General features: G+C 43.6%; 1 protein-coding gene and 1 long non-coding RNA gene across 8 annotated transcripts in view; one reads left to right on the top strand and one right to left on the bottom strand.

Annotated features, from left to right (window-relative positions):
- LOC144770514 (uncharacterized) overlaps positions 1–10305 on the bottom strand; it is a 42221-nt gene extending 31916 nt beyond the window's left edge. Inside the window, exon 1 of one of the 2 annotated variants that reach the window (XR_013598919.1) lies at positions 10166–10305. This is a non-coding gene — a long non-coding RNA (uncharacterized LOC144770514). Of the gene's footprint in view, positions 1–7969; positions 10122–10165 lie in introns of those variants that run through there. The other variant, XR_013598918.1, reaches the window with a different exon arrangement.
- TEAD2 (TEA domain transcription factor 2) overlaps positions 1–25082 on the top strand; it is a 474234-nt gene that overhangs the window by 254223 nt on the left and 194929 nt on the right. Inside the window, exon 1 of one of the 6 annotated variants that reach the window (XM_078655078.1) lies at positions 10440–10759. The exons of 4 other annotated variants lie outside the window; for them this stretch is intronic. The gene's annotated coding sequence lies outside the window, so the exon portion shown is untranslated. Of the gene's footprint in view, positions 1–10439; positions 10760–11060; positions 11424–25082 lie in introns of those variants that run through there. One more of the 6 variants, XM_078655079.1, reaches the window with a different exon arrangement.

The following is a 25082-nucleotide window of genomic DNA, read 5'->3' as shown; positions in this document are numbered from 1 at the left end:
AAAAGCTGTAGCGGCATGACATAAGTGTGTTCATGTTTCATCGTTATGTGGCCAGCTCCATTATTTTTTTTTGCCGAGCAGTTTAACATAGGTAACAAAAAAAAATGTTCTCCTTATGCTAATGCCATTCAGCATTGGCAATAGGCATTGGCAAAACCAGGTCAGCTAATGCCTTTCAAAAGTGATAGCTGTTGGCTTGGCCTAGTGCTTGTTTCGCCTCCTCACCATTCTAAGATCCTCCAATTCCCTGACATGAATCCCTTCTCAGTCATTCATGGCTTTGTTGGTCATTTTTATGGGACAAAATATGCATTCTGTGAATGAATGAAAACAAGGAAAGCAGTCCATAAATTGTATGGGTCAGAAGCTTCCACCCACAGGAGGCGATTACACAAATAGGTGAAGACATATCGAGTAAATTCTCCTTCAGTGTCGGAAACAGGAAGGTGCAATTGCTTCAAACATGCCTAAAACGTGGAATTACAGCATTGTTCTCATACTGCTTTAGCTCTGGAACAGTTTTGGTTTTCTCACTGATCTGTTATTAACACTTTCTCATTCCGGTTGTTGTGTCTGGAGAACCTCAATATTCGGGGTGTGATACCTGGGTAGATTTTTTTTAGTCCTAATGGAAACAGTGATCTTTGCAAAGAAAATGAAAAGTCAGGTGTCCCTCACTCCTTTTGCTAAGGTTGAGGAATGAAGGGGTCATCAGAATCAGACAAACCTGTCGGATGATCTCCTGCTCCTGCAGGTGAAAGAAACAAGCATTTGCAATGCAATAGGTCTGGCATTTACATAGGTCTAGCAATTACGCAAGGCCTATTGCATTGCAAATGGAAGGCATCATGACAACGGGAGGGAGGGCAGACGGGTGGGGGGAGAAGGCACAGACAACAAGAGGGAAGGGAGGGGAGAAGGCATGGATAACGGGTGGGCGGGCGGTGGTGAAGAAGGCACAGACAACGGGAGGGAGGGCGGGGAGAGAAGGTACGACAACGGAAGGGGGGGGGGAGTAAAGAAGGCCCCAAAGCATGTTGTGCATGCAGTAGGAGAACCTCATTAAAGAAAACAGTGCCCACAGTCTAAATAACAGGTACCATGTAACAACTGAAGTTAAGAGGCCAGTCGCCATGGGAGGTGACTAATTAAGAGGAGGCGGTACTAAGGAGAGACTAACAAGCCTATCGGCAAATCAGAAGCCAGCATTTAGGACACACAATGACACAAGCCAATGGCAAATATCGGCAGAGAGGGGGCGGAGCTTTTGTTCACCTACTCCTCTACAATAAGTCTTGTTTTTTTAAAATAATTAATATTTATTATGTGGGTTTTATAACCTTATATCTTTGTCATTTCTTTCCTGATCCGCTTAGCTATGGGGTCATGAAATCTTGGGGTGTCATTACAAGGCTGGGTTGTCAGATAGAGTAGGTTTAGGAAAGAGGAGGCGGTTCCTGGGGCGTTCAGTCAGTAGCTAATAACGTACTGGCACCTATGTAATGTACATGTAGGTTGGTGCTAGTTACATTCTGGAACCTTGAAAGGTAAGTTCCACTGGTGACCATTGCCAACATTCCCTCATTGTTATGGACGTGTCTTTCTTAAAATAAATAAACTCAACTTAAATCTACCTCTGTACCTTTCACTAACATAGTAAGCAGGCATCCAGGAGGGTACCAAGCAAGCAAGGAGGAGCATTGTGCACCGTGGAGTGAGGAGCTCAGCTGTTGCTGCCTCTGAGAGTACTTTTCACTGGTGGCGTGAGAAAAAAAACATCTGCAGTGGAGTCATACTAGATTTAAGAGCCCAAACCTCTAATTTTTTGTCTTTGTGGCTGATGTGAACTTAAAATAGAAGTATGGAAAAGGATGAAACTTTATATTATCTTCTTCACTGTCTCAATAAATGTTGGATATGGCACTTACCCACGAATAACACAGCAGCAAGACATAACTCCTTCCCTAGGACTTACCCTTATGATCAAGAAGGAAATATAAAACGCATTAATGAGTCACTAAGCACTGAGCTGTGCTTTAACTGCAAGCAACAATGTATCTACAGTGAGTAAAGGCTGTTTATGACTACATGTACCATCATGCTTTTGGGGAGAATTGTTAGAGTTTCGCTAACCAGTGTGCAATTGGCCCACTTTGAATCATTTTAGCTGGCTCCCGCCCTTTAGCTGTGATTGTCATTTGGTTTCTGGGGCCTTGGGTTAGGACCTGAAATTTGTGCTATGCATTTGGAGAGAACTGGGACTGTCTTGACAGCCAGTGTACAACCACACCATATTTGATCATTTGTAAGAGTTTGTATGGGTTATAGACAGGAGTAGAGAATTGTGAGTAGGACTAATGTTAGACAAGTGGATGCAGTAGAATCACAAAGATGGCTGGGGCAGCTCCTCTGCCTCAGTGGAGGAGCGTTGCCCCACTGCTCTTTGAGCAGGAAAAGTAAAATGATGATAACAGTTATGATGCAGGTTCGGACTGGGTTAGGGTGGGGCAGGCTGGAGGCACAGGGAGGAGTGGTTTTCACACTCCTCGTGGGAATGACTGCTTGGCCGGCTGTCCTGGCCCGGCCAAACAGTCATGCGCACTTTACATGTTCTCCACCAGGCTGCATTACACAGCCTGGTGGGGAACATGCCTAGGTCCCCAGTCCCAATCTTAGCGCCGATCCACGGTGCTCAGACTAATGCTGCACTGCAGCATTGTGATTGGCTATGGGGAGCCTGGGTGCTTCCTGGTTCCGGAGAAATGCAGCCGGCGGACGGGGTAAGTGGTATTTTTGTATTATTATTTTGCCCCTCCACCCTCGTTCCCTGGCAGCCGCTACTGAAAATGGCCCATATTTGTACCACGAGAGTTGGACGTTTAGAAATAGGCATGATGGCAGATTCAGGAGCATGATGTACCCTGATAGGGGAGTAGCAATTTGACACGTTCAATAAGTGTATTGTGTCCACCAGACATTGAATTGAAGGGGTATGTGAACAAGCCCACTGAAGTGACTACAGTGTATATTGCTAAAGTGGTTCTTGTTTCTTAGCATAGCATCAGCAAAAAACACTAATATTGACACTAAAACCAAATCATCTGGTGCAAGTGTTAGGATATAGCGATCATATCAAAATGGTGGAAAATGGAGATGCAAGAAAAAAATTAGAAGAGGAATTTTCCAAAGCATTCAGTAAAAAGTTAGGTATTTTGAAAGGTTTTGTAGAAAAGATGGTGCTTTTCCCAAAATACAAAAAGTTAGAAATGTTCTAATTTCCATAAGAGTAGACTTGAAAAAATGAACTGGAAAAATTGTGTACAGAAGTATTAATTGAGGAAATCAAGTTCTCAGATGCCCCCAGTAATCATTCCTTGCAAGAGTAATTTGCATTGTTCTGCATGATCCAAATAAGTCTGCGGTTAGAAGAATCCATCAGAAAACAAAATTACTAACCTCAAGTAAAGTTTTTTCTTCACTACCTATTTGCAGGTTCCTCACCACCCTCCTACCTCCCAGTTCTGTGGAGTGGCCTCTTTTTATTATCTAAAAATGACACAAATTAGGAATTGGCACAGTGGTACCAACAATTGTTTCACTCTTCGCATTTGAGGTCATGGAAACAGCCAAGCAAGAAACTGATGTCTGCTAGCAGGGGTGGCCATTATATGCAGCTCCACTCTGTCACTTCTGGGGCGCTACGGAGCCAGCGCAGAGCTACACAGTGCCACCTGCTGGTGTGTAGGAGCATTGATGAGAACTTTTCCAGATCCAGAAAGAGTGATACTGATGGTAAGTAATGTGTTTGTTTCAGCCGAAACCTCTTCCAACCTCAAACGTTTTAACGATAATAGACCTGTTAGCCTCCTAAATATGCCATTTGCGTAGTGTCATATACAGGGTCTTCAGTGGAACTTGCACCAGCAGCAGGCCCAAAAATACTGATGTCTTTTGGACAAATTTGGTGTTTCCAAAGAGATCTCTCAAGATTTAGAGTGAGGGGTGATAAACATCACTCTAGCTTGCAGCAGACTATTCTGCTGTAAACCGCCAGTTGCTACAATAGCAACAGAAACCCCATATCTCTTGACTATGGCTTCACACCTTGTAAAAAGAGGGGGGGGGAAACAAGATAGGGGACCCAAATGGTTTGACGAAGAATGTTCTGCTGCTCAAACAAGTTTAACAAAGGCTTTATGCCAAGTACCACGTGATAGAGATTTGGTTAGATCAGCTAGGAAAAGGTATAGAAACGCAATCAGTAGACGGAAAAATGAGTTAAGGATTAAGGCATGGGAAGATCTGGAAAACGCGGCCGAACTGGGGGACACTAGGCTTTTTTGGGAGGTAATAAACTGACCATTTTTAAGAACTGGAGAAAAGGGTACCATGCAAGCGAACATACCAGAAGACTCCTGGGTAGCTCACTATAGTAAAATCTTTAATCCAAATGAGGTATTGCCAACTACTACTGTGGGAATTGGCGACTTCAATATGGAGTCAGCAAAATTATTTAATGACTCATTAATGCTACCAGAGGTAAAGATTGCCCTGAGTAAGGGTACTGCACTAAAGGCCCCAGGGCCAGATGCAGTACCCTTGGATCTCTTTAAACATAACTTAGAGGTCTGGTCACCACTACTATTAAATGTATTTACGGCAATAGTGGTGGGGTCTATTCCGATTTCCTGGAAAGAGGCTGTTGTGGTACCTATTTTCAAAAAGGGTGACAAGTCTGACCCGTGCTGCTATAGGCCGATATCACTAATAGATGCGTCCTGTAAACTAATGGGAAGAGTGATATTGGCACGCCTCGAAACATGGGCGGAGTCAGTAGGCATTATTGTGGACTCCCAATATGGGTTTAGAAGAGGTAAAGGAACCACCGAGCAGTGTCTCAATTTGGCACTAATTATGGGCAAGTACATGGGTGCCAAGAATAGTTCCATCCACTTGGCATTCATGGACTTGTCCAGTGCCTTTGACACTGTATGTAGGGGTAAGCTGTGGCGGATGATGGAGTCCATGGGGTTTGAAGAACCATTGGTTACCTTGCTTCGCAGGCTCCATGCCGCCACAACAGTGAGAATCAGATATGGCCCTGGTGGGGAGAAGACTAGACCCATATTATCCACTGAAGGTGTCCGCCAGGGATGCATTTTAGCTCCCTTTTTATTTTTGGTTTATACCAATGGATTAGAAAGTTTTTTGTTGGAATCTGGCGCTGACTTCCCACAGGCGAATGGCAAAAGGATACCAATGTTGTCATGCGCAGACGACACTGTTTTAATGACCCTCACTCCCAATAGCATGCAGATTTGTCTGAATGCTTTTGATATATTTATGGAAAGCTTAGATCTTAGGGTCAACTTCACTAAATCCTTTGCCATGACCTGTGGCCCGAAAAGTGTAAAAACCCGCAGGTATATGGTGAAGGACTCAATTATAGTGAAAGTTGACAACTTTAATTATCTGGGTAACCTATTTAACAAGAAACTGAATTGGGACCCTTTGATATCAGCTCGGGTCCAAAAGGTTACACAATCAATTGAAGCCCTTTTTCGTTTTGCCAGTAAACTAGGTCAAAGGCGAATAGCAGAAATATTATCCCTGTATAAAGCCAAGTGTGTCTCCGTTGCAACTTTCGGCGCTGGAGTCTGGGGGTCACAAAATAGTGAAAAGTTACAGGCTATGGAGAACAAATTTATAAAGCGTCTCCTATCTGTCCCATCAGGTACGTCGAACAGTTTTTGTCATGGGGAGGTGGGTATGGAGTTTGTAAGTGACATTATACATGTAGCGCCATTATTGTTATGGTCTAAAGTTTTGCAATCTGAAGAACTGAAATTGACAAAGGATATTTTACAAGATTGCCTTAAACTTGACCACTTTATGGAGATTCCATGGCTCTTATACGTTAGGGATTCCTTTTATAAGATTGGGTTAGGCAATATGTTTGAAAACCCTGATATGATTGGCAAGGATTCTAAGTCAACTATCAAAAATGCCTACTGTTCTAATTTGGGTACCTTAAGGAATAGTGAGCATGCACTGTATGTTAGAGGCAAATTGCAGCGGCCTTTTTACTTATCGTATATTATCCATACCCAATGGTGTTTCTATCTGACAAGGTTTCGCCTTAATACATTACACTTCCTTTTTGCCTTTCCAAAGCAAGGGGGATGGTGTGAGAGTCTACCTCCTTGCCCCTGTAATGATAGGGTTTCGCAAAGCACTTTGCACCTTATCCTTTTCTGTGCTTTGTATAAGGTCCCAAGAAACACATTTATTAGACCTGTCTTATTATCTTTTGGATCATGCTATTACAAAGAGGGCTATGAACATTTATTGTCCTTGTCAACTCCAAGTATTTGTAATGCTGTACTCAGTTTTATTAGATCGGCCTTTGCCATTAGAAATCGATATTGAAATAAGTTATTGGTGGAAATTTCCATTAATGTTTTCCCTGTTGGCCTCTTGATAAAATCTACTTAGCACCTTATGTCTTGTACATATATATGATCAAGGTTATTTTAATGCATTGTAAAGCTTAAATATGTAAATATGTATCGTGGACTTTTAGGACAGACTATGTACTTTTATATTGGTGTATACTTTTATGACTCCTTTTTGGAATCGAAATAAAGTTATTTGAATGAATGACTATGGAGGTCACCTGGATATGGTGTAAATCCAGGGTCTCTGGTAGAGGTTGGAGTGATGCTGCCTCTTAAAACCTACTGGGGCTGCATGTCATATGCTTGGAAATTATGGATTTTAACTGTCAGGGGCAAATCGATTTAGATGTTCAGTGACAACACGACTGATGAGTGGTGTTGCAACAAGCAGGTAGTACATGCTTGGGCGCTCTCTAGAGGTGCTGAGGTTGGTACTTGCTAGGGCTTAGAGGGGTCTCACTGATGGCAAGTCATCTAGCGAGTTCCCTCAACATCAAGGTGGACTAGCTTAGCGAGTGTCTTCTTTCCAATGACAAATAGCACGTACATGCAGAAGTCCTTTCATTTTATGGAAGATTAATTAAAATCATCACAATATATTAAAAAACACATTAAAGCCAATCGTCTGTGCGCTAATAGATAATAAATCTAAGTCGCTCAAAGAGCTAGAATAAAAGTTGTGCTTGCCATGGTTCATCTCCCTCAAACAACAGACGTGCTTCCTGTGTTCAAATGTTTAATTTTTCTGCTAAAGTGAGCTTACTGACGTGCTAAGGCCATTCATTGGTTCCACTATATTGATTATCCCATTAACAGGAAGCAATTTCAAATGTTGATACTTTTAAGTATCTGCTATCCTTTGGACTTCAAAACGTACATAATGCATGCTTTATCATTTAATTAAGTTACACAACCTATTGCATGTCCATCCTAGACACATGCTGAGAAGTGGTAAAGGGATCTTCCACACCTCTGAAAACACTCAGTGTTCGACCTTTTTGGCATTTCATTTCCTTCCTTGAAGCTCTGTGAAAGATGTGTTCTGCCTTTGGTGGGAGATCCCACCACTGCCTGTGCGTTCTGAAGAATGCGAAGTGAAACTGAGCGCAGGCCATTCTGGTGGGCTCGGGCTCGGATTGTGCTCAAAGGATCTGATAAACTGGTCCTTATCTGCCTTTCACTTTGGTTTCCCCATTGAGAGGACCTACTAAGCCAGCAATAGGGCAGTGTGTTTCATCCCAACCAATCTTCATGTGCGGAAATTGAGCGAGATCAACTTAAGGGTTATGACCTTACCGTGGAAGTGGTGAATGGCAATCTGAGTGTACACTGCCCATCCACCAAGTGCATTACTCAGGTTAGTGGGTTTGTTTTGTCTCCTACTGTGAGAAGCGTGCTGATCCCTTACAAGTAAAATAGATGTTCTGTTGTGTTAATCTTGGTCCAGTATGGTTTTGCTGTAGATACAGTCTAAGGTTACGTCTCGGACCTGTTGGCCTGTCTCCACTTACCTATTCAGCCCTCATCCTGTTTGGTGCATTTTCCAAAAGGATTATCATGTGTTTCCTCATGATCCTTGAATTATGCTGTAGTGCTGATGTGTCCAGCTTTTCAACCTCTTCACAGCTGCACTATTCATCTTCTTACACTGAAACTATATTCCTTATTACGGTCACTTTTGTCCAGCATATTAGCACATTTCAGGCTTTGTCGTTTCACCCTCATTATACACATTCTTCTCAGATTAGCTGGTTCTTGGGACAAGGGCATCCTTGCTTCCGAAAGTGGTGTCACCCCTTCATACAGGGCAATTTGTTACACTTCACATGTTTTTTCACCTCTGCATCCATCAAAGGAGGGGGGAAGCTGCATTGATGAGACTTGCATGGCACATTAGCTTCTATGCTGATACAAATAAGAAGCACTGCATGGATAATCAACTAATCATTGGAAAGAAAAACGGCTCAGCAGCAAACTTACACTCACTGGTTTGTCCTGGGCTTTCAAAAATGCTTTGCCCTGGCCCAGGAGGACCACCAGAAAGCCTTAGGCCTCATTCCATCAGAGCAATTGTTGTTTCTCCAGCTGAAACTGGGCTTTTCTCCATACTTCGAAAATTATTGCATTGATTCTCAGGTTGGCAGGAACGTTGTTTTGCCTCTTTAGTCTTGCTTGACGTTCTGGTGTATGTCCACTCCACTTCTGCGGAGGGACTGCTTTGGTACTGATTCAACAGGTAAAGGTTTTGTAAGTAGAAGTACCCATCAGAAGAATAGGTTGCTTACCTTTCATTACACTTCTGGTGAATACTAATTATCTACCTGCACATTAATTATGACCCGCCCACCTTTTTGTTCTGTGGACTTGACTTTTGACGAATTATTAATAACCGAAAGTTAGATATTGCTTACTAACAGTATTTGACTTTAATTAGGTCAGTCACTAAAATTTCCTTTTGTGCTAGCTCTGGATTTGGTGTAGAATAGCACTTATCCTACTTTAATTCTGTAGTGTATGACAAAGCGCTATTTATACAAGAGCACCTTTCTCGTTCAGTCCTGCTCTGCCCAAACTCTTGTCTCCCACTAGTAGTGTTCGTGCACTTCTCTCCCCTCTTTGAATAAATTCTTGTTTAGCGCCTGTTGTGTCTTTGTATCAGTTCTTGTTTAGCGCCTGCTGTATCTTTGTATCAATTCTTGTTTAGCGCCTGCTGTATCTTTGTATCAATTCTTGTTTAGCGCCTGCTGTATTCTGGCCCTGGTAATGTTCTCATTCTGTGTCGGCTCATTTCTTGTGTCGTCACTCTTTTTCTAGGTTTGCTTTTCCTACTTCTATTTTGTTTCTTGGTGTTTTCATTCAGCTACGCTCTAATTCTGACACAGTTCTGAAGCAGCTGCTCTTGTTCTGCCTAGCTTTTCGACTAGATCGCCTTTCTCGTATAGCATTAGTTCTGGTTTCTAGCATTGTTCTGGTTTGGGCTCAGCTTTGCGCCCGGTCGTAAATGTTTTTTTTAAATTTAATTTTACTGTTTTATATCTAGATTCCCTCTTGGTTTTCTCTAGTATTGCTCTGGTTCTGTCTTAGATGTTCGCTAGTTGGAACGCTGTTCTCTGGGTATCTCTGTAAAAGTTTGTGTTTGCTTCCATCTCTACTCTGATCTCCCCTCAGTTCTAACCCCGCCTCGAGCTTCTCTGGCTCTGGTCGTGCTTCTATTGGTTCAGGCCCGTTTCGATGCGTCTTTCTCTGTACTTCTTCACCTGCTCGGATGCGGTTTCAGAACCTTTCTTGTTCTGTCCGGTACACAGTGCTTGAAATGGAAAAATAGAAGTGCAGGTGCCCTGTACCAGAGAACGTGCTTGTTTCTGAGAAGTGCCGGAACTCTCCAATTAAACGTATTACGTCACCCTTGAGAAGTGCAGGTACTCATCCTCTCAAGAAAAAAAAAAAAGTGCCGGTACCGGACAATACAGGCCCATTTAAAGCATCGTAAGTACCTTTGCCAGCATTAGTCTGGCCATACTTCGGAGCTCGTCACGCTCCGGCGCTGCTGTGATTCCAGTTTCCTTGTTTTTATTAAACACTCCCTTTCATCAGACTCGAGGCCTGCTCTAGTTCTTGCCGCTATCCCGTCGTGTCTGAAGTACTGTTCTTGGCGTTTTTGGAGGATCTCTACTGGTCTTACCAGTGCCACTCCGGTTCTGTCCTACCTCTGCTGCGGTCGAAGTCACATTTTAAGAGTTCTTTCCAGGATCGCCACTGTTTCCCCTGCTCCGGTTTTACTCCCAGCCCCCCGTCTTCGAGTCCAGGGCACACAGGAGAGTTTAGCAGAGGCCGTTCTCACCCCACCCCTTCTTCCTCCTCTTGACCTGCTGGCAGGCGGCGCCTCTGGTGAGCTCATGGGGAGGAGCAGCCAGGTTGGAGGTGCAGCCCCGCCTCCTGCCGGGCCCCGCCCCTTTCCATGGCCCCTCCCTGAACTGAAACTGACTGGCTGAGTTCACTCCATTCCATTCCTCTCTCTCATTCCAGAGATTCCTCTGAAAAGCTGTCACCTTTCCAAAATACCAGGCCTGCCTTCTCAGGCATCAACAACAGCAGGCACCGGGACCCAGGGCACCGCCGCCAAAACCATCATCATCATCACCCACCACCACTTCCAGGGGCCGCAGCCCCCGGGAGAGAAGAGGAGGGGAAGAGAACAACTGTCCCACAGAGCACTCAAGCCCTCAGCACAGTTAGCCCTGCTCACACTAACACCCTGCTACAAACTTTCACTCTGGGGCACAATAAAGGGCTCCCAGGAGGTAAGGCACAAAGTTTCATTGGCGTGGCTTTTGTTTCTTTCTCTCCTCTTCTTCCCTGTCGCTTTGTCCCCCCCTTTTCCATCCCCTGCTTCCCCGCTCCCCTTTGTCTTCTCTCCCCCTCTCCTGCTCGCTCGCCTTCTCTCTCTTTCCCTTCCCTCTCTCTGACACGCTCAGGGATCTGGGAGCTTCAAATCCTTGTCGTTTCTAGCATGTTTGGCATATTTGCGCCTGGTTCCTGGCTTCTCGTTGACTCTCCGCCTCCCTCCCTGGAGTGCGGCGCACAGAGGTGTGGGGAACCTCGCGCTGGGGCAGGAGAGGGAGGCGGTCAGAGTTTTTGGGCTTTTATTTGCGTTTTTCTTCAAAAAAAGAGTATTTTCCAACTACTCGAGCACTTCTCTGAAACTCGACAGGACGCTTCCAGTACCAGGAGACATCTTGCGTGCAGGCAGTGAGGGAACTGCACTCCTGCGTTCTTACAGTTGCCCCCCAGGCAGGGCTGCTTTTCAGGACACAGCCAGTGTTTTTGCTGCCCCATGGCCGCCTTCAGCATGGCCGCGGTGTCTGCTGGGACGTGTCTCCTGAAGGTTACTGCAGGGCTGGAGGACCCCATGAGTGCATGGACTGTGCAGAGAGCCCCACCCTGGCTTCCGATAGACACCTCTCTGTGAGTACCCTCTTATTAAGTCTTCCTTTTAATCCCCCTCCCCAGAGTGCCCCTCCTGTCACGTCAAGAGCCTTCATTTTACACCTCTGTTAGTGCCTCTGCCAGTACCCTCCTTTTGCCCCTACTCCTTGTGAATATCTTCTTGTATTTACATCATGTTACACCTTTCTCATTACTCACTTGTTCTAGCCTCTCTGAGTATCAACGTTCCCGATCTGCCACTACTTCTCTTCCAGAGTACCCTAATTTTACACCAGTGTACGTGAGTACCCTAAACTTACACCCTCACTTTGCCTGTCCCCCATTACTCACTTTCTGGGAGTAACCTCTTCTCTTCCCCTCTGTGTAATTTCCAGTTTATTTTCCCTCCGAGAGTGTACTCGCATTTCACTCTTCTAGTCTCCCCTATCTGCTTGTACCCTTCTTTTAAACACGTCTGAGTACCCTTAGATCACACTTCTCTGCGAGACTCTCCCTTGCACTCTCCAAGTGCACACTTTTCGCTGCTCCCGGAGAGTGCACTGGTGTTGCGCGTCTCTTGTCTTGGTTCTCTCCGTCCTTTTGAGTCCTAGTATGTGAACTTCTTCGTTTTGCACCCTATCTGCTGAAATCTTTCCCAATTTCCACCCTCTGTGAGTAGCGTTCTCTGCGTATAGTACTGTCGCGTTTTGAACTTTTTTTTTTTACTTTTTAAAGATACGCGAAGGCTGCCCCCCCCCCCTAAATGTCCTACTTTCAACTTCTTCATGTGTGTGTGTGTGGGGGGGGGTCGAATGGTGTAATGAGGGGAGTTTCCCCACACCGAACTCACAATTCGCATTCTTCCAGCGCTTATTTTGTTCATGTCTCAGCTCTGAGCTTTTCTTTCTTTTTTTTCCCTTCAAAAGGCTTTGCTGAGCTAAGCAAAAAAAAATCCCTCTCTCCCAGGGCGGGCAAACCCCCGAGATGGCTTTAATAAAGAACGGGGCAGGTCTTTGCTCTCCTCGGCGGGGTGGGGGCTGCTTTAGAAGTTACTTTAAGCAATACTCAGAGCCTGGTAGGAGAACGCATTTAATAATGAACTGGTTACTATGGTTCTGTCCGGCTGTAGGGCTGTTCTCAGCCTGTTGATAGCTGCTGTTCATTTTAGGAACGGTGGGATGTGATCAGCTTTTCCCCCAAAAACATTTAAATCCGGTTTCTCTCCACAGCCCTTTGTTGTAGCTGGAGCCATCTTCGTCTGTTTTTTGAGACCTGCACTGATTTCGAAAGTTTGTAGTCTGTGTTTGGAGAGGAATATGAGTGAAGTAGAAAGGCGGGAGGAGTTTTTTTTCCTCTTCTTTCAATGTTTGGATTAATGTTTTACTAAAAGGAAGTGGCCGTTTCCTCACAGCCCGCCCCTGGATCAATGCAGCGTACTCTCTTGGAGTGATTTACATGTTCTGTATACTTTCTTGTTTAGTTGTGTTTAAAATGCGTAAATGCAACTTTTGTATACACTTGGTGATTGGCAGGCGGGAGAGTCCGTGAAAAATGGGAAAGAGAGGGGGGGGGGGGGTGGAGGAGGGAGAGTTCGAGATAAGGAGGGAAACATGCTATGAAAGTTGATTTTCTTTGTCCACTTCTGGTAAACCAACCAAGCCGCACAGCCCGGCATTCCACTTTTGCGCCGACCTCTTTTCTGTCTTCATCCTACACTTGTGCGAGCTCAGTGCGGACGAGAGCCCCTCGTCTTTACTTTTTTATATTCTTTTCCGCTTCCCCGCGTTGTAAATAAACTTCTGGAAGGCTCTGATTCCAGGAAACTCGGGGGTTGAGGGGTTGTTGAGTCATCCCCCCCTCCCCTCTCCCAGTCTGCCGCGGGCCTTTTGTGTGAACAAAGGTTAAAGTTCTCTTCACGAGCCTGCTCCCTCCCACCCGGAGTGTGGGGCGCAAAGAGGGTGGCGGTAGTTTCTTACTTTAATCTGATGTTTTGGGTACATTACACCACACCCAGCGCCACTAACTCTGGAAACACTCGTTTTCTTGGAGGGAAAATCGGATCTTTTGTTTATTTTTAGATTGTTCAGTGCACAGTGGCTCTCTGCGGTTGGTTTGGTAATCAAAGTGTGATTTAATTGTGTTTTTATTTTTTTTAATTTTTTTTACAAAGGGGCAGTTAAAAGTAGAACCCCCGCAGCGGTTCTTCAAAACTCGCCCATATTATAATGTTACCCACCCCAGTGTTACAAAGCAAATGTGGGTAAAAGAAAAACTGGCACCTCCCACCCACCGGAGAGGTGGTGTCAATCGTTTTAGGTATCTGGCAATAGTAAACTATAAACCAGTGGGTCGCTGCTGATCAGTTGGGTTATTTCACCCCTCGCTTTAGGAAAAAAAACATCTCGGTAAAGTGAATACTAATAAACACCAGCTCTTTAAACTGTACCTCGAATGTAGTTTGTAAGGACTTTGTAGCATCATAGGCCTCTTAAAGTTGAGCTTGTATACTGAATGCACAACTTTTGTAATGTTTAAAAATACTTTAGTAGTTACTATCTGTATTGTAATACGCACGCCCGGTTTATTTTCAGTTGTTTTGCTGTTATAATGACATGACAACATAGTTTGGCTTGCAACGCAGACGTTACAAAACAGGTGTTGTTGACCTACATCTATAGGCAACTTAAAACGTACAGAAGTTTGGTCTACAGCCACGACAAACTTATTGTTCTGTTTTATATACACTTCATATACAATATCATGATACAATATGCCATATTTTTATGATAACCGGGTATTTCAAAAAGCTTTTCTGATGGGTTTTATTTCTTTTTAATTTGTTGTCTATTTCTCTTTTTTTGTACGGGGCTTGGACTTTATAAGCTGTTTTTACCGGGGTTAAATGCCTTTTCAATATCCAGACCTACATGTAAGTGGCTGTTTTACAGCACATTGTTACATGTTTGCAGATGTGTTTTTGCATTTGTTATTTTCCTGTATTCTGTGATGTTAAAAGGTTTTTTGTCTATTAAAGTGTATATCAAAGCAGTGTATACCCACGTGCTGTTTATGAAAACACGAGAGGCCAGTGGTGTGTATATGTTGCCAGGCCCTGACTAGAGTTATAAAGTATGTTAAGGTCTGCCAAGTCTATTCGCTATAATGCACCATGTAAGTGTATTCCAGAGGCCCTGCCTATCTATGTCTTGTATAACGCCTGCCAAATGTCCCATCTAGTATGATATAGTGTGTAAAAGCCAGAGTCCAGAGGCCTTGCCTAGTATGATGACCAGCAGGGCCCTATCAATTGTACTACACGTGTCAGACCTATTTGGTGTGATACAGTGTGTGGAGCTATCCAGGACCCTGTCAACTGAATACCCCAGGTAAGGCCTGCCAGGGTTTTGCCATGTGTGATAAGTGTGTGGCGTACCAGAGAGGTTGCCTTGCATGATATTGTGTTTGAGGCCTGTCCTGGCCTCGTCAAAGATATTCAGGGCCATTGGAGTTATGCAGCAATGGGGAAACACCACATTATGTGACAGGGTTGACTAAATTATGTGGCAAGAAAAGGGAAAAGCAGAATAAAGAAACAAGCAACTGAAGGATGGCCAGCTAACCTTTCAGAGTTTCCTTCCACTGTGCGCGAAAACAGGTTGCCTAGTTTTTAGTAACTTTTAATGGATTGTGTGGCAAATCCACAATTATGCTAAAACAGCTGCGGCCGCACATTTTCAGTGACCCTGAATATAATACACCATTTAATGCCCACCAGAAGCCCTGCCTAGTGTGATAGTCTGTGAAGCCTGCTAGGGCGAAAACTGTAATACAAATTACCTGCTATAAATAACTCAAAATAAAAGGCAGTGCCATCGCTGTGTCAGGTACACACAGTGTATAATGAGCCCTGTTGGGTCATGAGTAGTTTACTGAAGTGGGTTAAAACTGTCAGGGCCTTGACTCTTCTAACAGTGTGTCTAATTATGGTTGGCCTACCAGGGCATGGATGATGGTCTGGCAGTTTCCCTGCCTGATTACACAGGTCACACAGCTGTTGAGGTCACGACTAGTGGATCGCAACATATGACGGATGTTAGGGCAATGAATTGTGTTTCATAGTAGGCCAGGTATTAGAAAGAAAATGGCACTGTGTAAAGTTTGTAATCTGTGAAACAGTCAATTAGGAGTATTGGCGCTCCCAAATGACCGGTGCTCGGCTCGTCGGTCTGACTTACAACTAGTGCAAAACCTACACCAATTGAAACACCTGGCTGTTCATAAAAACGTAGAACACAAGAACAGGTAGGGAGCCCAAAGACTCATAGTAACATTAATATGCACTATACTACGCAACACACAATAAATCCAAACAGGCAAATGCACAATCCGTCCCGGCGTGGTGCAGCTCTCTTAAGGCATTTTATTTGCCTACATGATGTCAATAAAATAACTTGTGTTGCAAAGAATGAGGACCTCTCTTTAATTAAACCATAAGGAGCCTTATTCCCAAGTATGGCAACGCTGGCCGACGCATGTTTCCCCGATACATATTGCTTTCTGGGAGCCTCTTATATTTAACATGTTCCATCACAGTTAAGCTGTCCCATTGTCAGTGATGTCCGGTTTAATATAAGGTAGTCCATAGCAATTAAGACTGCATCAAAACCTTAAAAATCAAGTGTTGTTGCATAGTTTCCCAAGCCATTGCCACATACCTGTGGCAAGGGACTACGGCACTAGGCCAAGACACTTGGTTTTTGATGGTATTAACTACTTTGGACTACAATATAAGAATATGTATTTTAGTGACAATAGGACAACTTAATTATGATGGAAAATGTGAACTGTATGAGGTCCAGAGTAAGCGATGTATATTGGACAACATGTGTTGGACCGTATATTCATATTTGTGAATTAAGCTGCTTATGGAATAAATGAGTGTCCCTCATTCTTTTGGAATAAAACAACATACAGTATAACATACAGTATGCCGCCACACCCTACTTACCCAAGAAAACAATGGAATATCTAAAGAAACACTAGGTTAGTGCACAATCACATATACGTGACCTAGCCACATGAACACAATTCACATAAGCTAAATATACGCACGGTAAACATCCTCAACATTCACCATTACTTTGATCACCCCCAATAAAGCCACAAATCACACAGCTAATATTTACAATCCATTTTCACGGACGTAAGTACCAAAATACTATCCAGGACACAGTTCCACTAGAACCAAACGGGCATACACAGCAGAATGAGCACACAACAAAACCTATTGGAACCTCACACAATTTACTGTATTTCTTAAATTTGTTTAGAAATCATGTGGAAAGTTGCCAATTGTCCTGTCTATCTGTTGATTTCTCTTTGATTTTGTTTCTCGAATTCAATATTTCCTGCTTCTCAGTTTTTGATATACCCTTAATGGTCAAACTGTATTTTTTAGTCAATTAAATACAAACCAATCGTTGAAAGCAATAACACACGTTTTCGGCCATCAATCTCTTTTCAAATAGAAACTGCTCAAAAAGGTGGAGATTATAGCCTCAATATGTCAAAGAACGTCTTTGTTTCAGTTTTTATTTGCTTACTTAAGTATTTTTATACTGGCAGAATGGTATCTGGTTGTTGTACATGTGAAAGCTAGCCTTTATAACCTCATCATGAGCATGAAGAAGATGATCAGCACGAGAAATAAATGAGGAAAGACAGGGGTCTCTAACATTTTCTAGAATAAGCACTGGCTATTTTCAAAGAAAATCATTCCAAGCCACTAAGAATATTAGTGTTGTAATAGTGACCACATTAGGCAAGATTATATTAGTGGCGACCAACTTGAATATTACCGGCATTGATCAGATCAACGCATCAGGCATGGTTCATAGCAGTATGTGAACTTTATCAATTTGGAATGCCTCTACATCGGTAATGCATAACAGCCATGGGTGCAATGCCACTGGCACGAAGGTAACATGAGTAATAAGCTACCCAACTCCCCAGGATTCCTTACTCAAATATCCTCATCAAATATATTTTGGAAATTGAGCAATTTTTCTCCAAACATCATCCTATATATGCACCTTTTCAATTTTGGTTACTTCTTGTTGCAGGGTTTCTGTACTCACACAGAACTGTGCACAGAGGAGTGGAACCTCGGCAAATTAGGATGTCCCAAAACTTACCTTAGCAACCAACTCACCCCTTACCGAGCTAGCTACAGTGTCTCATTGGACATATCAAACACCCAATGTTTAGACAAACCAGAACATGAACTTACAGTACCTCAGGGTACGTGGGACTCATGAACACTCTTTCGTTATATTATCATTACAAACCAGAACATGGAGTAAAGAAGACACATGTGCATTTGAAATGTTTATTTACTAATGCCGTCTTCTCAGGCGCAGTATCTTTGATAATACAAGTATACTTATTATCAGTAGCAAAATTATCAGCATAGTTACTAAGACATAAAAAGCGAATGGTGACAGCATGTTAACATGCTGTAATGAATAAGAGTTAACAACACTTATATCTCACCCTCCCTAACACATATATTATATTATTATCTAAGAAGGTCTCTTTGGGTTGTTTTAGGGCGGGCCCATACCTTAGTGTCCTAGCATGAAGGAATCACATCAGCATACACCAGCTCTCTCTGCATGTGCACCGCATCAAGTGTGTTAACAATTCTCGTGCAAAGCAATATCAATCCCGCCTCAAGCCCAAGTTGGCAAAGGCTGCACTTGTGTTATGACTATGAAGGCGTGGAGATCAGACCTCATAACAATTCCATATCGTGTTGCTCCTGAAACTTCAGCACTCTCCGTGCAGACATGTTTTATTAAACAAAGCAGATATCAGAGCAATAACATATTATTCTCACATTCACCACGGCAAACCACTAGGTTGAAAGCTAAGTCAACAATTAAGGGTCGTGTGCAGAAGTTGCAAGAAAGGAAAAATGGCGTTTAAATCTGAAATGTACCTATGCTAACTTAACACGAAATATGGATATATAGGAGCTATACAACACCCCCCCATGATCCGAGAACGGACTAAATAAGGTAACAGAAGTGCCATCACATGAGAGCAGAATTCATTTATAAACGAGCATGAATAAAAATTCAAAAAATAAAAACTAATGCTAAAAAATAGTCCACAAATATAATGTGGCTCAAGCCAATAGGCAAGCAAAAATAAAATGTCTTGACCAAAAGTCAATAAAATCAAGGAAATGCTATCAATCAGCATGCCAATTTGAGGCAGTGTCTATGATAAGACCGTATATGAAAAGTAAGCTGCAACAGCCTCCAGGAGGAAGTCACCGTCCTCATCCGAAAACAGTTCAGCCATCCAATTTAAAAGATGAAAGGAACATACGTGATCTGCCAGCACCGGATCCTCTATAACCATCAGAGGACAGCTCGGTGGGTTCTCAAGAAAACTTAGTTCCAAGAAATTTCGCGCTGCCGACAACACATCCCAGGGACCCATTAGTCCATGTGCCACCGCCAAGGCCATAATCCTTTCGTCAGAACAAACCAACTCGTGAGCAATGATAGGACTCATCAGTTGATCAAAATCGACGTCAGCAGATATCGGTCCGCAGAGACACAAATCAATGGCCCAAAGGAAATCACAGGTCAGGCAGCGAAATACAGGCTGGACACAGGTGAAATAGGAGAACCGAAAAGATAATCCAAAAGCCGTGCTTAGAGTCGCTAACGGCAGTGTGCCATAGTAATCAAGCATGCGGTTGCGAAACCGCGTCAGTAGTAGCCGTGCGTGGTCTTGCACAGGAAGGGCATCCATATTTAAAAAGGCAGAAAACCACCAATGCGCCAGCCGCTAATGCAAGCAAAAACGGAAACCCTCCAAACAAGGATGAAAAAATAGAATGGAAGAAAGCAGGGATGACTCCAAAAATCTTCTCAAAGGAAGTCACGAGACCACCGCTAACAACTTTAAAAAAATGTGCTAGGCCCGTCGTGGAGGACGCGTTAAAGATAGAACGGACCATGGCTCCGAAATGCAAGGGCAAATCAGTGTTTAAAAGAGCCTGAACCTCCGTGCGGGTGTTAGCAATGTGAAGCACGAAAGTTTCACGGGCCGAGCTCAAGGCCACCTCTTTCTGGGACAATAGAGCTCTTATTCTAGCCATGCCGCTGAATTCTGCTCCCAAGGTCGGTATCTGTGGCCAAATGGAAGACTCCCTATGTTCACGTGTGGGAGGATAAAGAACATTTCTGCAGCAAATAACTCGCTCACTAACTGTTACTATGAAAGCTATACCTTTAATTAAACCACAACAGTTTTCATTATTGAGCATTAAATAACTACCATTCTCTAACAATTTAAACGTGGGGATGATAGCAGGAACTGGCGTGCCCTGTAAAACGCAAGCCATATTCGGGCGGTCCTTGTTACATGAACCGTGCAACTGTATGTGTCTGCACATTAAAGAATGATCTGGAGTCTCAGTACACTCATCCCCTGTCAGATAAACCTCTTGATCATCCTTGAAACATCTGTATGTGTATGGGAGTGACCAGACCTCATGAAGAAAACCGCTACCTAAGGGTTCAAAACGACCTATTGGCACATATTTCATACAATTTGAAAACTTATATAAAGCAAAAGGCAGTGTTATCAAACCGTGGATAAGCCACGTAGCAGCAGTGGTCTCTGCCACAGAGAAAGGTAAAGATTCCAACCTTTCAATATGGAGCATTGAAAAGGAAGCATCACGCATTGAAAGCAAGCGTTGTTTGTCTGTCAAATTAAATGGTGCAAATAAAGAGGAAACGTTCATGTATCCCCAGGGAACTTTACCCATTTTTAGAGTCTGTAGTGTCCATGCAAACTGCATGATTGAACGTAATTGATTTTGACCATGGTATAATACAGACACTTCATCATGCACAATATCAACAACAGACGACACAATATTATCTAATGTGTAAATTCTAGAGGAAAGCACGTTAATGCTATTGTCAACCACTGCAAGCACTTTTTCAAGATTTGCTTGATCAATAGCCCTAAGACGTGAAGCAGCCTCAATCTGTGAGAGTTTCCAAATTTCATTGTAAACCCCATATAACCATCTTTTCGACCTGCCACTAGCCGGGCCTTTAATGAAATCATTCAAATCCACGTCTGCATTCAGTTTGGAAAGGTGATACTTAACCGCAGGTAAAGTTGAATGTTTCAGCCAAGCTTGACACAACTTGCCAACTGAGTAAGAGGTGACAGTATGACTCAAATCAAAACGGGGATCAGATCTAACAGCCCTAAAACCGTTAGTTATATTTAAAAATCTCTTTTGGCAAGAATCAGCACTACGGTGCCAAAGTAGCCAACCCTTGGGATTCATACTGGAAATGTTAAAGGAGGAATTCAGAAGCAAAGCCTGTATTTCTCTAATGGACAATTTAGTGAAATTACTCCAATTCTCATATTCCTCCAACTCCGGGAAAGACGGGGTGTTTAACCTTTTAGACGTAGCCAATCCAAAGCACGTGGTCTGGGAAATGGTTTCATTTAAAAACCACATATGATTTGGGATGAGACATGCACGGTGCAAAGCCTCAGTGCCTTGTACCTGCCAGGCCCTTGAGCCCCAAACTGATTTAAGGTCTATGGTATCCTTCCATAACTCATACCCTCCAGTAACTAATTGATCCAGGAAGGCTTTTGAATATAACAATTTTGTATTTGTAAGTCGAACCTTGGACTGTGGCTGTTTGTGAAATTTAAAATAAAAGGACTCGGGATTGGACTGATTAAAGTCAGTGAAATAAGTATACTTTTTAAGAAACGTTTCAGAACTCCCTTGTGTTGGTGCTGGGCAATGTTCCCACTGAGTAAAATTAACCGCATCCCTTCGGGAAGATGTCTTGTGTAAGAAGTGATTGCCATAATGTTGGTAACAGAACAATTCACCATAATTAGCAGATTCTAAATATAAATCCTCAGCATCAAAAGCAGCATAATATTTCAAATCAGAAAACAAACTCTCCACAGCATTAACATCCCAATCATCAGAACGAATGTTTTGTTTCACTACATCCCCCATATTAACTCTTAGTACATTAGGGACATTAACGACTTCCGTTGGACCATGAATCTGAAAACGAACTGCATCCCACGCGATTCCATCCAGAACAGGCCACGCTGTGATGTTAACCAAAGTCAAGTCTCTTTTTAATCTGTGTGTAGAATGTGAAGAGGAAAGTGGGGCCAAAGTTCCATTTAAATGAGTAATGCAAGTTCTCTCCTCGACATAGTGTCCATTCATAATCCGAAAAAAATAAAACACAAAACCAATTGACATAAAAAGGTAAACTGAAAAAAGGACCAGCCAAATGTATATCCAAGGAGGTATCAAAAAATGTTTTTTAAACAGGCTGGCATATACTGCAATTTTAGAGGGTTTTTTCGAGGCAAGGGAAGCAGAGTCAAATGAAAATCTGGATTCCGTGGCTAAACGAGCTTGCAGGTCAGGCATGGACAGATCAGTGGGGTATGTATAGTCTGTCTCATCAAGGTTAGTTCCTGGTAAATTATTCAATAATGGACTGGAAACAGCAGGTAAATCGATTGCCACCTCAGGTTCATTATCAGAAGCAGTGTGCATAACTGAATTTCTCACAATGGAAGGACAGGAAACTGCCGGTGTCATGCTAAGAAGAATCGGCCACTCTGTGTATCTTGACATTGTCAATAGAAATAAACCTGTTTTCCTTACGACCTGGAAGTGGTGGTAAAATGACTGTTCTTGTGCCCTTCACTTCAAGCACTGGGACTGGAGCTCGATAGGAGGGACCAAACTCTTTCTTGTAGTCGATCTTCTCTCGAACCAGTTCTCCAACTTGGGGTAGCCAGCCAACTACCGGGATCTGCAACGCATCATCCGATGTGGAGGGCAAATGTTCCTTTGCAAGAGTGTCTCTCGTCTTTTGTAGATTCTGTAAAACATTGCAATGTTCATCTGCGTCAAAGGCAGTGGCGCGAACCACCGAGTCTAGACCGTCAAGGTCAGGGACGAACATCTTGATGCCAAAGAGCATTTCGTATGGGGTCCGCCCACCCAGAGACCTTCTAGGGAGATTATTAAGAGCACGCTGCACGCCATAGAGGTGAGCCAGCCAGTTTCTGCCAGTGCCTATAACTCGGGCTGTCAAAGATTGCTTTAAATCACGGTTCATTCGTTCAACTACACTATTACCCTCGGGTCTGTAGGGTGACGAAAACTTGACTTGGACCCCCATCGAAGTCATGGCATCCTTATACGCCTTAGAGGCGAAAGCCGGACCCTGATCCGAATGGAAGGTACCACAGGCAAAAATCCCTATAAAGATACGCAAATCTCTGATGACAGTCCGGGAATCAGCGCTGCGATGTGGCCATAACCACACAAAGCGTGTGCATGAGTCAACTGCTACTAAGATGTATTTATACGCAGTATCAGATGAAAATGGACCGCAGTGATCTAAATAAACACAGCCTAGTGGTTTATTAGAAATGTACAACTGAGTCTGAGGCGGACGCGTAGCAGTTGAAGGTTTAATCTGCTGGCATATGTCACAAAGAAGGACATAATCACGCGTCTGTTTGTACAGTCCCCGCCACCAGAAACGTTGTTGTAATTGCGTTACAGTGGCTGAGACGCCCGCATGCGCAGACGCCACACCTTCATGAGCCGCTGTAATCAAGTCTGTTCTGCGATCCGAGTTGGGAATCAGCCGTTCCCCAACATCAGGAATTGTCACAAAAGGAACCTTTTCGGGACTTAAGTGGTATTTATACTTCGAAGGGAATCCCGAAGGATGTTTACTTCCCTTCTCAGAGGCAGCAACCGCTGCCAAGATGTCGCTATCAATCTTGGTTTTAGACCTAGTAACTGCTGCAACTAAGTATGTAGATACTGCTGATTTCGCCGCTTCATCAGCAAGCGAGTTGCCAAGAGCGTGTACTCCCACGCGCTGATGACCGAGAGTATGAATCACATAAACGAGTGGCAACATAGCTTTAAGCTCTGCCACTCGAACCCAGATCATTTTATGTTTTATTGTGCTACCCTTGGAATCACGAAAGTCATTTTGAATCCAAAAGAACAAGTTTTCATTGTAAGACTGGACACAGTAGTAAGAATCACTTACAATTAGAGTAGTAACACTTGGATCTGCGTACTCCAAAGCTAGTAATAGAGCACGAAGCTCTGCCAATTGTGCAGTGCAATCGCCCAGGGGCAACGTGTGTACCTCCCTGGAAATGAACTCGTCATTCAACATAGCACCGACCACAATGGCGCATGCGGAAACGTAGGCATGTTTAGAGCCATGCGCAACCTGCGCCGACCCATCAGTGTAAATGATGCAATGGAAGTCCTCCAAAGGTCGCATCGCCAGAGGAGCAGGATGAACGAATTCATACTGCGAGTACTCCTGTGACCGTAAGGAGGCGTCAAAAATAAACATGACATCTGCGGATGACAATGACGCAGCCCACTGAATCCACCGAGGGTGCAAAGCCTTTGAATTTGGTACACTGGCTTTCGTGACTGCCTCCAAATGAGGACAGGGTGTTACCACTAGCATGCGTTTCCCCTGTGACAGAGCACGTTCTTTTAGAATTGCCATCTGTACAGCAGTTAAAACCTTTTCTATGGTGGGAAACCGCATCTCAGCCGAGGTGTACAAGTGTGACTTGTAAGCAATAGGTACTGTGTCACCTTCATTAAAAGTGAGGTAGGTGAAACCCACCGTCCCAGGAATTATTCTTATTACCAGGTTGGTGTGGTTATCACGAGTCAGTAAATATTTAGAAGCGAGCAGATCAGCCTGCAAGGATTGCAAAATGGCTGAATGCTCAGGCAGCCAGCATGATTTTGAGAAAGTTGGTTGTATCAAAGCATACAGAGGCTTGACACGCTGGGCATATTCCGGAATGTAAGTTCTGCCGAAATTCAAAAAGCCCAGTAAGGATTGTAATTTCTTCAGTGTTGTTGGTGCGCGTAATTGTGCGCACTTCTCCAAGAAGTGAGGAGCCAAACCTCTACCTTCATTGTTGAGCTCATAGCCCAAAAACAACACTGTGTGTTCAGCAATGTGCGATTTTGCAAAGTTGAATTTGTAACCCATGTCTGCGAAGTTGCAAACAAGAGAATTTACACGACACAGATGCTCCCAAATATCGTCGTCTGTGAGATATATGTCATCCACATACGAAAAAGCATCAGGGTCGAGTGCCTCCAGAATAGAGACAATTCGAGCGGTAAATACACCAGGACTATTCTTGTAGCCCATTGGAAGACGCCGGAATTGCTTTTGGACTCCAGCGCTTGTAAAACTGGTCCATTGGGAGCTAAAGCTGTCCAATCGGTGGGCATAAAAACCATTGGATATGTCAAGCGTTGTCTTGAAACGCTTACGCACGAGACTATCCACTAGGGCAGAGCCGTGGGTATTCTGTACTGCACAGTTACGGCAATGCGAGTTCAAATGCCGGTAATCCAAAACCAAACGATATGACCCGTCAGGTTTATTCACAGTAAAAAGGGGATTATTCATCGGTGACACACACGTTTCAATAACTCCCTGATATTCCAATTGTTCAAGGATTTCCGCGACGGAAGATTTTGCTTCACGCCGGATGGGATATTGAGGTTGAGGCTGCGGCTGA

Source organism: Lissotriton helveticus, chromosome 7, assembly GCF_964261635.1.
Source record: "Lissotriton helveticus chromosome 7, aLisHel1.1, whole genome shotgun sequence".
NCBI lineage: Eukaryota > Metazoa > Chordata > Amphibia > Caudata > Salamandridae > Lissotriton > Lissotriton helveticus.
Note: the sequence above shows the minus strand (reverse complement) of the source record. Positions and strands in the feature narration are given on the sequence as shown.